Source organism: Gallus gallus, chromosome 7, assembly GCF_016699485.2.
Source record: "Gallus gallus isolate bGalGal1 chromosome 7, bGalGal1.mat.broiler.GRCg7b, whole genome shotgun sequence".
Lineage (NCBI taxonomy): Eukaryota > Metazoa > Chordata > Aves > Galliformes > Phasianidae > Gallus > Gallus gallus.
In genome coordinates this window covers 4,951,792-4,969,159 of record NC_052538.1, presented here as the reverse complement: position 1 = coordinate 4,969,159, position 17,368 = coordinate 4,951,792, and the positions used below count along the sequence as shown (strand labels likewise).

The 17,368-nt window shown below is 46.0% G+C and overlaps 1 long non-coding RNA gene across 1 annotated transcript in view; it reads left to right on the top strand.

Moving 5' to 3' along the window:
- Nucleotides 1-17,368, top strand: part of LOC107053780 — a 63,867-nt gene that overhangs the window by 30,147 nt on the left and 16,352 nt on the right. Inside the window, exons 3-6 of the long non-coding RNA XR_001467388.4 lie at nucleotides 4,350-6,427; nucleotides 7,881-7,989; nucleotides 12,999-13,185; nucleotides 15,209-15,372. This is a non-coding gene — a long non-coding RNA (uncharacterized LOC107053780). The remainder of the gene's footprint in view (nucleotides 1-4,349; nucleotides 6,428-7,880; nucleotides 7,990-12,998; nucleotides 13,186-15,208; nucleotides 15,373-17,368) is intronic.

Below are 17,368 nucleotides of genomic sequence, written 5' to 3'. Positions count from 1 at the left end.
GGATGAGAACAACTTATTTCAATGCAAGAAGGAGATATTTAAAGTTTGTGGCAAGTTGCTGTGTTAATGAGCAGGCAGAATAAAAACAATTGGCTTTCCAAAGCAACTACAACCACTATGTTTCTTCCAATTATTTATGGCTTTCTTTTGAGTCTTCCTTATCAGTATCTTCAGCTAGAAAATGCTTTCTTCTGAGAAATGTCTTCTGGCTTTGCAGTACTCAAAGTTTCAGAATAGAAATAGAATAATAAACCCTTGTTTTATATTTCAGGATTTTCTTTAAGTAGATGCTGTCTTGTAAGCCTTTAATTTAAGGCCATGGCGTTCAGAGCTGAAGCTGGATGTGTAATTTCATGCTGTGCTTATGAAGTCACAAAAGCATCTGGATGCAGCGTGAAAACCTTAACCAAAAACTTTCTGAAGCCTCTCTTTCTAGTGCTATCATCCAGGCTTAATTTAAGTGTGAAGACTAAATCACTTTATGGGTTGGCAGTTGTGAGTGTTAACTGTGTAGTTCTCAGTACCTCGTTGGTGCTCTAACAGTTGAGTTGCAGCCATCGTGGATATCATACAAATAAAGTAGGGAGTAATCTCTGCAATGAGAATAGGTTTGTATGTTCAATGTGGATTCCTGAGAGCCCTCATCTTTTTACTACTCTTCTTTATCCTATTGTAGTCTTCAACTTTGGAAAAGCTACAGTCCATAGAGAATTTAAGGAAAACTTCCCCTCTCCTTTCACAGGCAACAGAATGGTTGGGCAGATGCTGAATAGCACATCTGTGCAGTCCCAAATGACTCATTTGCCACTGACTCTTCATTGTTTTGAATTACTTCTAAACAGTAAAGGGCAAAAAGCAAACGATAGTAATAAAACCTGAGACAGCACAACGAGTTGTGCGTTGTCCCAGGATGAAGAGCTTTACCCTGGCTCTGCTGCTGCGTATCTCTATTGCTGCTAAACCACCCGTTTATGGAATAACGCATGATGTGGTGTGTTAATGACTTGCCCTTATCATTTACCATTCCCCAGTCTTTGCCTTCTATGAAATTGTCTTTTATAAAATGTTAATAAGGTTTTTAAGCATTGTTCTTAATGTCTGTTATGTGGGTATGATTATACCTGCTCTGTTGTAATCTTGCCCAGCACGACGTCTCCAGCAGCAGCTACGAGAGCCAAAGCTCAGGGTTGGTATATTTGATGCTTTCCCCTTATCTCCTGATAACCAGCAATTTTCAGTTCAGGAACTGTGTTTGGATTAGATGTGATATCTGTCTATCAAATAGCTGTACTGACAACTACAGCTTGATCACTGCATTGCTTGAGGTGATAATCAGCATGGTTTTTAACAGTGATAATTGTGTTGCTTGTGTTGGAGAGCACTCTTTTGGAAGAAACTGTCCCGTGAAGCAGCAGTACTGTTGGCCATTTATCTCCAGGTACATACATACTTTTTTACTACTGTGTCTCTGCCTGAGAATGCGTATTAGATATCACATACCCTTAGGAGAGTGTATATTTCTGGGCTAAATAGAAAGAAATAGTTGATTTAGGTTTCTGATTAGTGTGATTTAATTCTGTTTTCCCATGCTGCAGGGTCACAGCTGCTTAGTCCATGATTACCACCCTGTAGGTATTTCCAAGGAAGCCCTTGAAGTGAATTACTTGAAATGATGCAATGCAAAAGCAATGTGATAGCTACAACGTTTATTTCTTCCTGCTTGCAAGGCCAAAAGAAAGTGGAAAAGGAAGAGAGAATGCAAGCGAATATACTGGAGTGTATCCCTAGTTGGATAGTAACTTCGTTCTTTATGTTGGGAAGCTTTCTGCTGTGTGTGTGCTTCAGGATTGCCAGCAGTATGTCATGTTCCCTGCATATGCAGGCCATCTACTGCATTCAGTCTGGTGAAGGAGATCCTCAGTAGTCAGTAGAGACAGATAGTAATGAAGTGGTGTCAGTTTACACCAGCTCATCTTTGCATCTGCAGTTAGTCTCTGCTTCTGTTTCTTCTCTGAATCAATGCTGGAATTGCTAGTCAGTGTAGGAGCTAATTAGTAGGATGGAACAGTTATTTGGAGCAGTTATTTTCCCACTTTGCTGCTAGCATTGGAAAAGGTCGTGTTTTCTGCATTACCCAAGCATCTCACAGTTTTGGTGTGTTTCAGGTTCTTGCAAATCAGATAAACAGTGGTGTAACTATCTGTCTTCAGTTGTGCTCTGCAGGGAGAAGGGATCTTCAAACAGAAGAAATACGTTCTGTAGAAAATGGGAAGCAACCTGGGATGTCTTCCAAGGATCAGTGCCTGAAATTGAAGCCAGCTGATGACTGGAGGAGAGTTCCCAATAACCCGAAATCCCCCTCATTAACCTTGGCTTGAGGGGGAATTGCTGGACTGTAACAAGCAATGAGGACCCGAGCTTAGAGTCTTCAGGTAACCAGTACCTGTGAAGCTGCTGTGGGAGAATGGCACGTATCTGAGCTGAAAGCAGGTCAGAAACTGGCAGAGCAGGGCCCAGCAGCAGCCCCGTGGATGACCTGGAGGAAGCAGCTGAAAGCAAACCTTGGTTTTGTACTGTTTCCGAGGATTGGCTAGGTCACCTTATCTGTTGATTTATGTATCTCTTGAATAGCCTGCTCGTCTGTTAGCAGCCTTGGAATTAGAACTGGGAAGTGCTTTTGGAAAAACAGGAGATGAGAATAGTGCTGTCCCCCTGGCCTGGCGCATTTGTGCTGTTGTGTTTTCTTTTTTTTCCATTCAGAGGAGAAATTGATTATATTATTTGGAGAGAGGTATTCCTTGGAAGAAAAAAAAAAAACCCAACCAAACGTGATTTACTTACAAAACATGCACACAATGTCCTGTTGCTATGATCTCAAGAGAAACAAACAGTTTCCTTAGTCAGAAATCTCCAGCTCTTCAGCAAGCTGTACCCCTGAAGCTCTGTCTGTCTTTCTCCTTATACAGGCATGCCTCCCACTTCTTCCCTTAGGTACTCAAGAGACAAGTGGCCTTGCCTTTATCTAGGTTTGCAATCATCTGTGGATCTCAAAATCGGTTGTTACCACCTTCTAGAGCAACTGTGTTTATATCAGGGGAGGACAGAGTTTTACACCTGGAGTAAAACATTCCTACTGTCTTTCGTTTTTGACTCTTTAGACTGCGTATAGAGCTTTTCGCTACATGGTGGATTCTTCACCCTTTGATTTTTAGCATAATATTGAAAGATAGTCGTGAGGAAGGATAACTGGAGTGTTTGGTAGGATAATGTGATAATAGCTAATATTATCTAGTATTAGCTAATAATAATTCCACAATAGCTAAGTGTGGAAGACAAGAACATGGCACCAAGTTGTGAGAGAGGCTATCCTATAGTAGGGTTGGGATTATCCTTCCAGGTAGGACCACACGTGCTGTCCATCGTGCCTCAGAGCACCATCGTTACACAACTGATGTTCACTGAAATGATTGTGTGAGCTGGGCCGTGCTCATTTCTGCTCTCTTCTAAGGGCTGATAATTGTGAGAAATTCTATGCTGGCCACACCTCTCCTGGGGATTTCTTTGCTGTTTGTGTAATCCCGTCTTTGCTGGACCAGCTGATCTTCAGCGACGTGGGGCTTTCCCTTCCTAGGGTGGCTGCTGTTTGCTCTAGGATTTTTCAGCATATTCAGGAAGCAATGAGTCTGCTGCTTGCCTGAAAAGCTCAGATCTATTCTGAGCATACAAAGTGTTTGAATGCCATACAGCCAGCCCCCCCCCCCAGAGAGCTGGATTTCACTGAGCTGCCAGTAGCCATTGCAGGTCTGTCAGATGCTTCCTGAAATCTTTGACTTAATCAGAGAAAACCTCTAATGCATTTTGAACTCTGCCTTGGGACAGGAAAGAAGTATAAATCCAAATAATGATGACTATATATCTTTAAATCCCACAAACCATAGGTTGCAACTGATTTATATTCTGTGGTGTAGATTTCTATTGCAGCCTTGCCTGAGCTGCAATGGAAGGAAATTTGCTTTGCTATCAAACATGTGTTATATTTATATCCACTTCTGTCAAATCAAGTGGGAAAACATTTGGGTCCTATTCAACAGATCAAGAGAGAAACGACTGAGTGACCAAGGTTATACTCCCAGCTGAGTCGGTCACCCTGCCCCAGTGTATACAGTGTATATGGAAAGACTGATTTGTGCTGCCTTACTGGGAATTTGTTCCACGTTGCAAAATTGTGTTCTGGTGGCTTCTGTTCTCCTCTGGGTGCTGTGATGTGAGCTGGGCCTTCAGCACTTCCAGTGTATGATGAGGAACGAGCAGTTTCTATCCTGATAATGTGATCTCTCTCTCTCCATCAGCTGTTGTCATGGACCATTTTTCCAAACATCTCAGCATCATCTGGACAGCACAGAAGATATCTCACCTCCTTTGCCGCTCAGTAGACCAGGGAGCCACTGGGCCTATTTGGCTGAGCCCTGCTCTTGGAGAAAGAGGCAACTTCCATTTTGCTGCTTTTGGGTCTGATTTTTGAGTCCCAACTGGAAAATCACAACTGTGGAATCATTCAGGTTGGAAAAGTCCTCTAAGATTCCCCAAGTCCAACCCCAGCCCACCCTCACCATGCCCACAGACCACATCCCTCAGTGCCTCTCCATGGTTCTGGAACATCTCAAGCGACAACGACCCCACCACCTCCCTGGGCAGCCTGTTCCAATGCATCACCACTCTTTCTGAGAAGAAGTGCTTCCTAATATCCAGCCTGAACCCCTTCCCTGGCACAACTTAAGGCTGCCAGCTCTTGTCCTGTCACTGTTACCTTGGAGAAGAGTCTGACCCCTGCCTCACTACAACCTCCTCAATAAGAAGTGCAGTCAATTAAAGTGGTTCCGTGTCTTCCGTATCACCAGGCTTGGCAAGATACTGAAGCTTTACTGGAAACTCCACTGAAGCCAACTTTAAGTTCTCCATCTCCTGAATGTACGACTGCAAATACTGCAGCTGCTGAAGCAGGCAGAACAGAGCTACAGCTCCCTGTCTGTCTCCTGGCTCTGCATCTCTGCATGGTAAAAATAGCCATATTTTACATCCATGGGAAGCATTAAGGATATTATCTCTTTGGAGTTCCTTTCAGCCAAGAGTAAGGAGATATGAAGAATTTGGCTGCTGTCCTCTGCTCCTGCACCACCCAGCTACCCATCATGGCTAATAATGCAACTCAGTGGCTGCTGTATTTTTCATGGCCCTTCTGACAGTATGAGATTAGTGGGAGCACAGCTGCTTCAGTACCAGGGCATGTATCTGTCTTTCCCTGGCAGATCCCTTGGTGGTGTGTGGCTGTCATGTTAAAGAGGGAAGGTAAAACTTATTTACAGGCAGTCTGAGCGGCATGTTATTCAAGGCCAGGTTGCTGGCCCATCTGATATTATTTAAGGGGTTAGATATTGCCAGTAAATGAAAATAAATGCTATTAGTGTCCCTTCTAGTCAGTGGAATTAGCTGCTCTTCAGCTGATGTTTGGTTTTACAGCACAAGATACGCTGGCTCTCAAGGGTCATGGCTTTTAAATGCTGGGAAGGCACTAATCTTGGGATCATGGTGATGCAAACAGAAATAGGAGGCTAGCAAAACCAGCAGAGGGCTTCCCTTCTGTTGCTTACCCTCAGTCTCTCTGTTAAATGGACCTGCAGAAATCAGGGGCAAAGAGACAGAGTGCAGCACTGTTAACTCTAAGGGTTCCTCTTTTACCACAGTAGAGCCTTGGAAGGGCCCTTCTTTCCTCCTCATCTCAGCCAGTCTCAGAAGGATTGTCTTTGCTAAAAAGAAATTACATTCTGTTGCCTGTCTGTCTTGAGCCATTTGCTTTTGGCATTAACTGTCAAGCCCTGAATCACTCTCTGGGGATGCGTGCTGGAAAGCTGGTGGGAACTGATTGCATATCAGCAGCTGAGATGCAATACTTGGCTTTGCTCTTCTTGGGAATCACAGTGTGCAGACCTGGACAGCATCACGCACATAGCGTAAGAGACCAAGCACTTCTCGTGGGCTGAGTGCATCAAATCCTGAGACAAACGCTTACTGCAAACACTGGGGCATGAGGGAGGTGGGAGGGAGAGAGATCAACTCCTAAAGCTTTGGCTTCTTGCTCAGAGCAGGGAAAGGAATATAAAAAGAATGAATGTAATTTGTTTTCCTTTGTTGATCAGAGCTGAAATTAGCTATGGGGTATTGAACATTGAAGTGGAAGAGGGAGGTGGAAAACTAGAAGAGCAACTGCTTGAAAATTGCACCAAAGGCCTCTTCCCAAAGAGAAATATGCAGGACTTCTTTGGTTTAAGGTCACTCATCAGCAAGACCCCCAGCTGGGATGAAGAAACGAGAGGCCAAGGCTTCTGGCATCCTGCTGCAATGTGACGTAAAGAGGAGATGCCACAAGCAGGTGGGGAAAGCTGGCAGTGAAACAGGTCTCCCATCCAAACCTTACACTGCTTCCACTCTGTCTGCTCTGGGGTGCTTTGGGTCTGTGAAACCAGGGAAGCACAGATGAGAAAATGAGATAAAGCTCATAATAATCATCTCAAAAATATTCCTGGAAGGGTCTTGTTTTCATCCCAGATGAGGGTGGGGGCAGAGAGAATGATCCCAAACCTTGATTTCTAGCTGATCCCGAGTCTTCATGAGGTCTGGAAAGCCTTTAAAATGCTGCTCTATATCATTGGATGGATAATGCAAATGTAGTTTGCTCTCCAGGTTAGCACTGCATGTGCTGAGCTGAGCTCAGCCTGTTTAACAAGAAAACTTGTCCTGGCTCTGGAAAACAAATTAAAACAAACCACCTTCCCTGATAAGTTTGTTTAATAAAATGCATTTTATTTTCTGACACAACAAGGTTTTTTCATGAGGTGAAAACTGAATCCAGAAAAACACAAGCAAGCCCATCACAAGCATACAGAGTAGTCAACGGTTAGAGCAGACTCTTGGAGAAGGGCCTGGAAGGGCCTGGAATAAAGCAGCTCTTTATTTATTTAGCTATTTGTGATATGTTGGCTAATGATGTGCTAATAGCAGAGACGTGTCTGTAATAACTGATTGGCTTTAAAATACCTCAGCAGAGCCAGGATCCTATTTGGGCTGAAGGGGCACTTGCAGTTTGCCAGTAAGGCAGACGCTGGAACTATACCCAACAGATCTGGGAAATCATAGCCATGGTCCAGCAAAACCCAGAAAGCACGTGCTTAAATCCTACCCTTCCTCCAAAAACACTTTATATGTAGACAAAATGGAGCAGAAGGGATATCACTGCCATTGGAGAAAGGGGGAAAGACTGTGTTGGCCAAGTCAGGCAGGAGGCCCATGTCAGCGCCAGGAGTTGAAATCACCCCTCCTGAGGACCATCTTTAAAGTTACTGCCAAAAGAAGGCTCTTCTCTAACCAAGAGCTGGCCTCCCTGTGGCTCCTGCCATGCAAGATCCCCCAGCTCAGTGAGCTCTGCCATTTGAGTCTTGCTTCTTAATGTTATCGTTTCTGCTTATCTGCCCTCGGTCTGCTTTCTGGGTGGGTTAGCATCATCAGGGAAAGGTCTGGGGATGGGTTAGCATGAGAAGGCTTTTCCTACTGGGATTCGAGAAGAAAAACAACACCAAAACAACATTCTGTGAGATTCTTTTTAACGTAAACTTGTGCCAAAGCTTAATGCTGTGTTGGAGAATGAGGCTGTGCGGAGTGGTCCAGAAGAAGCGGGCATTAACCCTGGGGTGGGCAGCAAGCAGAGCAGCCTCGTGTGATAGCTCTGGAAAGCCTGGGAGAAGTGTATGAAACACTGGCCCTAACAGCAGGCAGGAGGGATACAGTTAACTGATGATAAAACATCACCTCTCTGCTCCATCTTTTAGGAAATCCTCGTCTCAGAGGAAGGAGCTGGTTTTACTGAGGCAGGTGCCCCTAGGAGCTTGAAGGGCTACTGGAAGCAAGTGAAGGCTGCCCTGCCTCAAGGAGATGAAGGTGAGCAAACAGGCCAAGCCAGTGCCGTTGTGTTTGGTGGTGGTGTCTTACATGTGCCTTGTCCCAGGAAGCACAGTTGTTAAGGAGCAGCTTGAACGAGTGGAGACCTCTTCCCCTAAAAGCAGCCTGTTTCACGGGGGAGTGGGGCTCAGCAAAGCCATCTGAGCGGTGCTGCTGCACCAACTCCAGCCGTAGTAGCTGGATGGAGTCCCTGACTAGTTGTGTTTGCCCAATCCCTGACCTTTTAGGTCACTGGGAAGAGTCCCAGGCAGTCAGCAGGCTTGAGAAAAAGCCCCAGAAGGCATCAGAAATGAAACTTTGAACCCTTACTGCTGTTTGACTCATGGCTATGGGTATTTTATTGTCTGTGCAGCTGTTGGGAGAACTGGGGGTGGCTACTGGGAGATGATTGAATGCATGTGACATCCCTGAGGTGAAAGAGCTCTGCAGCGAGGCCTTAATGTTAATCCTAGCAACCAGTAACTGACAGGCATTACTATCTGGCAGGACTCTACCCTGCCTCTGCTGTGAAATTCCTTGGGCTATTTATGCAGAGATAGCAACCCACCCCTCCCAGTCTTACCTGAACAAGGCAAAGAGATGGTCATTGCCCCCAGAAAGCTTATTGTCTACAGAAGAAACTAGTTCAGCTATCTGTACTAAAAGCCACCCCATCCTTTGTGGTCAGGTCCCCTATCTTTTGTACAGAGAGAGGCACTTAACTTCCCAGGACCTGTCCTCAAGACCCAGGGAAAGCTGAGACCTCAAATCTCCTTCAGGAGAAAGTACCTAAGAAAACACAGGGGCCCTTGAGCTATTCTTTTTTTTTTTTAATCACTTCTTGAGCTCCAGAATTACGGATCTGAGGGTGCAAGCCCAGAGCTCTGTTGGTCTGAAAGGCTCTCGGCTGTTGTGGAAGCTCCTGCTTTCAGGTGGGTGCTGTTAGCAGCAAGGTGAGATGCCTGGCCAGGCTGAGGTTGCCTGCAGCTGCAGGCTCCTCTCTTCCCAGCTCTGCTTCCAAGAGGGTTCACAGTCAGAGCAGCAACCGAAGCGCCAGGGAAAACTTTCAGAGGTGATAGCTGCAGTTCTCTTCTATCTGCAAAGCTCAAAATGGAGAGAGACCAAAAAAAAGTCTGAAACTCCACAGTGATTATAATAATAATAATAATCCCCAAATCCCTCGTAGTCAGTCTCATCTCACCCCACCCTTTATTTTCTTCTTGTCCAGCAGGAAAATGTTTTCCCAGTGTTATTGGCACCCTTCTCAGGACAGCTCCGGTGCAGGAGTTGTGCTGGGGGTCAGGCAGAGAGATAGCATGAAGGTCTGGGCAGTGAGTCCACATCATCACTCTGCCAGAGATTTATCCGCGTGACTCTTTTAAACTCCCTTCTGTCTCAATTCTCCAGCAGTTAAATGGGATAGGTCTTCACTCAAAGCCGTCGCTTGAGCATGGGGGGAGCTCCTCCAATGCACATTGGATCAGCATTGCTGCACAGCACAAATTAGCCAGGTATATTTGCAAAACACACAGGGCAGTTTCTGCTTGGAGAGGGAGGTCCCTGAAGCCAGCCTATGTGCACACTGAGCAGCTGGGTCCCTCTGGACCGCGGGGCTCTCACTAGCAGAGCTGGACATGAGACTTGGAACAGGTGTTACAAATTTTGGTGCTTTTTCTTTTTTCTTCCCCTCAAGCAGGGCAAGAGCATCTGGTCTGTCATGCTCTGAGGTCATTTAATGTTTTCCAGGACTGCCAGGAAATAGAAGATATTTCTGCAGTGTAGAACGTGTAGAGCAAACAAATCTATATACACGTGCAAGAAAGCAGACCAGGGTGTAGAATTTTATGAAGTACTACAGTGAAATGGCTCCCAGCACTTTTGCATTAGGAAGCTGTGCAGCTGTTTCCAGCTGTCAAGCACTTAGGGGAGATGCTTTGTGTTTGCACGACAAAAGGCAAAAACAGCATAACATCTGCATGACTGCTTTCTTGCGTGCCATGCTGGGGTATCTCCCAGCCCTGCTCTCTAAAAAGATTGGGACTTCCTTTGCCTGCAGCCGATGGTCATGGAGGCGTTACCTTGTTGCTCAAGCCCATCTCTGATCTGGAGAAAGCAATGCTTTTGGCTGCAGCTCAAAAACCCCGATGAAAGCTTGATGGAGCCAGTGGGAACCTTTCCATAAAGTGCTCGAGGGTTTGCCTTGGATTTAATTTGTGCTCTGCAAACCTGGCTCAAGGCCAGCAGGATGACTCTTGCCTTGTGATGTGCACACTGTCCCTTTGAGAAGCGTTTCAGAGCTCAGTGAGAGCTCGCCTCCAGACAGGAAGCAAGACCCTTGTACTCCACGGAGGACGTCATCCCTATCTCAGCTGGCCTATCATGGAATCACAGACTGGCCTGGGTTGAAAAGGATCACAATGACCATCTAGTTTCAATCCCCCTGTGCTATGTGCAGGGTCGCCAACCACCAGACCAGGCTGCCCAGAGCCACATCCAGCCTGGCCTTGAATGCCTCCAGGGATGGGGCATCCACAGCCTCCTTGGGCAACCTGTTCCAATGCATCAATGCCTATCTCAAGATCTGCATAGTCTGCTACTCAAGAACCTGCAGTAATTTAACATTACCACCCATACCCCAGTTATTAGATGCACCTGAATGATTATGGCACTAAGGAGCTTTAACGCTCCTTGAGGCTGAGCACTAAATAGAGCAAAAAGAACACGTTCCTAACATAATTATGTAAAATAACCGAGTGAGATTCTGTTAATCCTACTGTCTTACATCTGGGAGATTTGGGAAAGGAGAGAACTGTTTTCCAAAAGTTGTGCAGAGACAAAGCTGTAAACCCTGCCTCAGCACTCCCACATCATAGCACCAGAGCCCCCAGTAGGTGCCAGTTGAGTTTCTCATTGTGTCTCACTGCAGGTTTCCACAGATTCCAGCCTTTTATAATGAGAGGTCCTGGAAAGCTCTTTTAGAAACAACTCCTCTGTCATGGTATATAAAGACTGGCTGTGGCCTTGAGGAAACAGAAGTTGTCCTCCCTTTGGAAACTTGTGGTGTCTTCAGCTGTAGCATCACAGGAGGTCAATCGATATGATCCTGTATAAGATTTTATCAACTGCTCCATGCCATCCAGAATTTGTATTTTCAGAAGGCTATCCCAAGAGATGATGAATACATGCACCACTTTGGTTTTGCTCAGAGGCAGCAGCGTGCCAGAACTATTCTAGGCTTAAAATCAAACCTGAGTTGGATGTGGTTGGATGGTCCTACTGAGGTAGAAGAGTACATCTTTGCACCACGTGTATGACCACCACTTCAGCTCGTCCAAAGGATTGCCAGACTTCCCTGCCAGCAAACTTCTTTAGTCCATCTGGGTGAAACTGGGTGAAGCAGGGAGGACAGGGCAGCCAGATTGCAATGCCTGGGTACTCATGGTGTGCCAGAGCAGAGATGTGCTGCAGTGGAGTCTGGCTTGAAGCTGAGACTGCAACTTCTGCCTGCCTTGGAGCGTGCCTTGGTCCCACGTAAGCAATGGGGATGTGTTATTCAGTGGATGCACAGCACTGCTAATGCTTCAGGACAGATTTATAGGTATGGTGATTGGAGACAGACTGCCTTGCAGCGTGATTTGTTTGGGTTTATGGATTTCAAAGTGTTCTAATTGCCTTTTAAATAGCTACTCCTTTAGTCCAGAAAATCTGCCGCAGGCTTTCCCAGTCTAAATTCCAGATTCCCACGGAAATCCAGGAGTCAGGGGACGTTTCGGGCTGATGTTTATGCTCTGTGATGTCTTGGCTTTTTCTAGACGTTTTACACGCAAATCGAGTGCTACAGAGAATGTTACAGCAAGAGATCTTAGGATTCACCTTTAAGTTTGTTTACAGGCTGAGAAACATGGTTCAGCCCTCAGCCCTTTGTCACATTGCAGTTACTCAGGCTGAAAACAGCCTGTTAGGACAGCAGGACAGCACACAGCTTGCTCAGGGGTCTACTTCATTCAGGTCTCACCTACCATGTGTTAGGGCTAGGCTGGTTCCATTCATTGTGTCGTTTTCAGCATTCTTTGAGCTTTCTAGGGAAATAAAAAAAAAAAAAGTTTCTTGTTACAAGTTCCTGTAACCAAATATAGTTCTAACTCCTACACTGTGAATATTTTTGATGTGCTGTTCAAAGCAAATTCATCCAAGCAGGATACTGTTAATGAAACTCAGGAGAAACAAGAGGTCAAGTGACAGGAGTAAATAGAGGTTTCATTCTCTTTGGAGCTCCTATTCAGAGCCAAGAGGAATTTATCCTGATGAAAAGCCTGGTTTCCACTTCGAAGGATGCACTTTGAACCAGAAAGAACTGCTTCATGCTAGTGGATTACATGAAGGCATTTATCTACATCTTTCTGCTGCTCCCAAATCTATCCAGAGTCAACTGGTATTTCTTTATTTTCTATCAAAAGAAGCAAACCCCAAACCAGCATACTTAACCTCTTGGTGGCCTTGAGATTTGTGGCAGCCAGTCTGTCCCTGGAGGTCTTCAAGGGCCATGGAGATGAAGCACTGAGGGATGTGGTCAGTGGGCATGGTGGGGTGGGCTGGGGTTGGACTTGGGGGTCTTAGAGGTCTTTTCCAACCTGAATGATTCTATGACGTTAGTATTTCAGTAACAGAACCATTTATAATGTGAGATAAGTTATCATAGCTTATGCTTTTCACCCAATAAGAATTTGAATTGTGCAGTGCTGGAGAAGGCAGCAGTGACACAAACTCTCTTATTTGAGCAGCAGAAGAACTCAACGTGTTTAAAAGAACTCAAGCTGGTGAAAGGTTCTTTCTCAAGTCTGTCTGTCTTTACCTGATAGTCTTTTGAGAGAGTATGCAGGTGTGCTGTATGGCACTTGTGGATTCATAGCAGAGGGGAATTTTTTGGTCTTGTAAGGCCTAGACTTTTTTTCCTAAAGGTTCCTGCATAACTTCTGATTGCAATCCAAGGTATTTAATTCTCTCTGTAGGCTCATGGTGAAGTGTGATGTTCTATGGTCTGGAAGCAGTCGGTAAGATCTTCACCTCCTCTATCAGCACTTTGGAGACATGGCTGAAGGATTGGACAATACCTACTAGGGAGGTAACATCTCCAGTGGAAAAGAGGACAGGGCTTTAAAACACCTACAGCTGGCTTCCACACCCCCCTGACCTGCAGTAAGTGGCCTCCTTTCTTCTCCTGTCTTCTGCTGTCTCAATATAGAGAGGCAGCTCATCCCCAAGGCCACATTTTGCTATTGATATATGCAAGCTCAACTTAACGATTCTCCCAGCACTGTGGTCATGTCGGCAGTCATGTCATTAATGTAACTACATCAGGCTTTTGTCAGGCAGTTTCTGCTATATTAGATGCTATTTGCCGTCCTTAAGACTTATTCTCATATAACCAAAATGTCTGAACAATTAGCAATAACGTTCAGTATGTATTATGCTTCAGGCTTGAATTCAGCCAGACTGCAGTGCGGATTGCTCAGATGGCTTTATTTCCTCCCACTCTGGAAAGGAAAAATAATAGCTTTCTGTTTATGTGTTAGGAAGATTAACGCCGATTTGATTTTTGAGGGCAAAACCTCCCACAGATGACGTATAATACCATGGCTAGTGATCAAGCAAGCCATGGCCTGGGGCAGCAGGCTGTGGAGCTGGCCAAAATGGCCAGGACCAGGTTGCTGGTTGCAAGAAGGCAGGATGTGGTGCTCCCACCCATGCTTTTCCCATGAGACAGAGTAAGCAGTGAGCTTCCTTCTCTGCAGAGCTCTCCATCATCTCTCTGGTGCTGCATCCTTGGTCAAGGGATGTGATTTGCTCAGCCTGTTGGAAATCTCCAAGCTGCTCCTGTAGAGGGACAGCTCTGGTTTCAGGGGCAAGGGCCAGCCAGTGGGGACGTAGCCTGGGGAAAGGGTGGGGTGGATAAGGATTTCTGTGAGCATCTGCTGATCTCAGGGTAATGCAGGTCCACAAAGGAAACACATAATTGTACAAAAGAATTGTTCAAAAGTAATGTTTTGACTTTCTTGATAATGCTCCTATGTTTTCCCAAACAAAACAAATTTGCTTAGTCCTGCATAAATTTATGAATGACTTTGTTGGACCCCCTCGTTCAGTGTTGCAGAGAAGCGGGGGGGGGGGGGAAATGGAACAAGAAACTGAGTTTGTCTTGGCTCGTGGAACTTCTATTTTCAGTGTTTCAGTTTGGTCCCCAAAGTCTTTTTTGCTCCTGAACTTCTGAATTTTAGATTCCACGTCTTTAATACACCCTCACTGTATCTCAGGAGAGCCATAACTTACACTGAAGTACAGAGGATAGGACAGTACTAATCACTGCTGGCACTGAGATCGGTGCAGTGGGCAGGAGCTATTCCATGGAAAGGAATTAAAACCCAGCTGGATGTGTCTTAGGAGGAGCATTTCCCTACTCCATGCACGTTAACTGGCATAGAAAACTTTCTGTGAGTGTTCTCCAGGCTTTGAAGTGTGAGCCTTTCTCAGGAAAATGAAGCCACTTGGGTGTCCCTGTGAAGATCTTCCTAGCTTAATGTACGTTTATTTTCATGTCTCCCTGTAGTCAGGGTGGGATTTGTCTCAAGAACCCATGGGGGCTCCTTAGAAATCTGTTGCATTGCCTAAGCTTGTATATGCTGCTCCAGCCAGAGAGGGAGATGGCACCCTCAGGAGATGCCCCCTCTGAGCTGAAACAAGCAGAGGGAAGTGACCCAGAGTGTGGATTGATGCTGTAGGCTTGCATGTACCTGGCTGTGGAGGAGCTGCTGGTGATGTGCAGAGGCTTGTCCTGAATAGCTGCAGGCCAAGGCTATCTTTAGCTAAGGAACCTCTGGTTTTATAATCTGCTGGGTTTTTTTTGTTGTTGTTGTCCTTTTTCCCAGAGAGAGATCCGTGATATCACTTTCATCTGCACATGGCCCTGTGCTTTCAGCTGACTTTCCACCCTCCCTTTCAACTAACTGGGATAACTCCAGCATGCAAAACATTCTGTGTCTGACAGGATACTTCTGCTCCAGATATTTGATACAAGAGTCCCACATGTGAGGTTCCTACCTAGAGGAGCTGTTGCCCACCTTTGGGAAGTCTGCCCTGTGTATTTGGTAGCAGGCAGGACTTGACCCACTGGGCTGGGCTCCCTGCTTCTGCCAGGTTTTCACCAGCTGTATTTCTGTCCTAGTTTCAGGTCGGCACCACCAAGATGTCTGTGTGCCTTGGCTGATGAGGATAACTACACGCAAGGCAAGCTATCTGAATCTGACAGCAAAGACCACGTTTCCCCTTAATGCACCGTGCTGTGGGAAGTGTTTACTGCTGCTGCTCTTACAGCGCAGAAAACCAGAGGTAAGGAAGCTGACTGCAGCTGAAAACTTAATTTCTGATGGCACATCCAGACTCGTGGTTTGTTTCTCCATCTCTTGTTGCTCAATAACCCTGAGCTTCTCATCAGCACGAGGGCCACCAGCAGCAATGGAGAGATGTGCTCATCTCTTGGCTAAGGTGCTTTTATGTAGCCACAAGCCCAGAGCACAGCTATAATGCTCCCTGCTGCTCCTGCCCATTGCCCATGTCTGGAAGTGACCTTGCAGAAGACACTTCTCTGTTTTATCAGGTCTCTATCAAGGTGAACAAAATGGGAGAGCTTTAGCAGGAAAAAAAGCATGCCTAAGTAATAGGTGGGTAACTTGGTTTTGTTTGAAAAAGCTGGATGTTACTGAAATACCTTGACGTGGGCACTGTGTCGACCATGTGGGCAATCAGCCTTGTAAAGTGTATTTTGAGTGCCCTAAAACCTCAAGCCCACTGTTTCCTCGCAGCCTAAACTCATAATTTCTACCTAGGGAGGCCGGATTAAGAGAAGCTTGTAGTTTTCTTTTGGGATGAAAAGGAATGTATTGGAAAACCTGGCTGCAGCCTGTTGAATATCCAGTAAATAGTTGCTGACAGGAAGATAGCACATGGTGTACGCTCTGTGGGAACTCTCTCCTTTCTTTGGTTCTGTGCCTTCTGCTAGCAGTTTCCATGGCTATCATCGTGGTGATATTCCTGTCTTGTTTCTCCCTTGGCTATTGGATGTGGTCATCAGACTCATGGAGCAAAAATCTTACCCTGGTTTGGCTGGGGACCTAACTGGTCACCATTTCCAGCTCCTGCACAGATTTCTGTGCCCGTGGCCTCCTTGAGACTCAGAAGCAGAACTGCAAACCAGCTGCATCCCCAGCTCCAATGGAGCCTCCCTTCCCTCCAAGTGACTCATGGTCTACACTGATTGAGGCCCTTTCTTCCAGAAGGCTTCCAGAGACACTGGGCACATAAAAGAGGCAAAAGTCACTTGGAAATTACTGTAGCATTAGGATAAAATGCAAAAAAGTGCAAAGTGGGGTTTGCCTCCCCAGGGAAAGAGGCTGGCTCAAATACATGCCCCTCCTACCCATCTTCAGACAAACCGACTCGTCCCATGAAGTGCTTCTCTCTCTGTTGGCTGCAGAGTGCTGCGTGCCTGGAGGCTTGCAAATCTGGGGGAATGTTGTATCTGAAGGCAGCATTTGGTTTTAAAGATCAATTCTCTACCATGAAGAGTGAGAGGAGGCTAATTTTAACAGAGGTATTTTTCCGACAGTTTTCCCTATTTCTGTGACCACACATCTCTCTACTTACTTATGAAGTGCAGTCCTCACCACAGTTATTAAATCAAGAACTTAATATCTCTCCCTGGGAAAAGAAGCACTTCTTAGGAAAAAAGAAATAGAACTGGGGGGCAATAAAGGCAGAAGAGAAGGAAATGTTCGAAGAAGTTCATAAAGCCTCAGATTTCTCTAGGGTCCCCAGCTGTGCTGTATGTTGTCCCAGCTGAACTCCAGATATTTCCGCTCTGCACATTAATGCATTCAAGGAGAAATCAAAGCAGTTGTCTTGAGTGTGCTTTGGGCCAAGTGTGTACGTCCTACCTCAGGACAGCCCTGAGGTTGTGCTCCCTTTGATTTTCCTCCTTATGGGACTGAGGCTGAACACAGCCTTTCCGGAGCTCATTATGGCTATTTGCCCATCAGTGTGTAAACTGATAGATGAATCTTATGATGCTTCATGGTCCCTGTGGTCTGGAAGCCGTGTCCTCTACTGGACCTTTCTGTGTTGAGGAGACTGAGGGAGAGGCCTCATAGAGATGCATCAGGAGGGTCAGGTGGGGGTGAGGAATGGTGGGCATGGAGCAGCTCCGAAGGCAATGGGCACAGCCCCGATGCCAGAGCTCAGGGAGCATTGGGACACCGCTCTCAGCCATAGGGGTTGGGTTTGGGTGGTGTTGTGTGGGGCTGGGGTTGTACTCTGTGATCCCATTGGG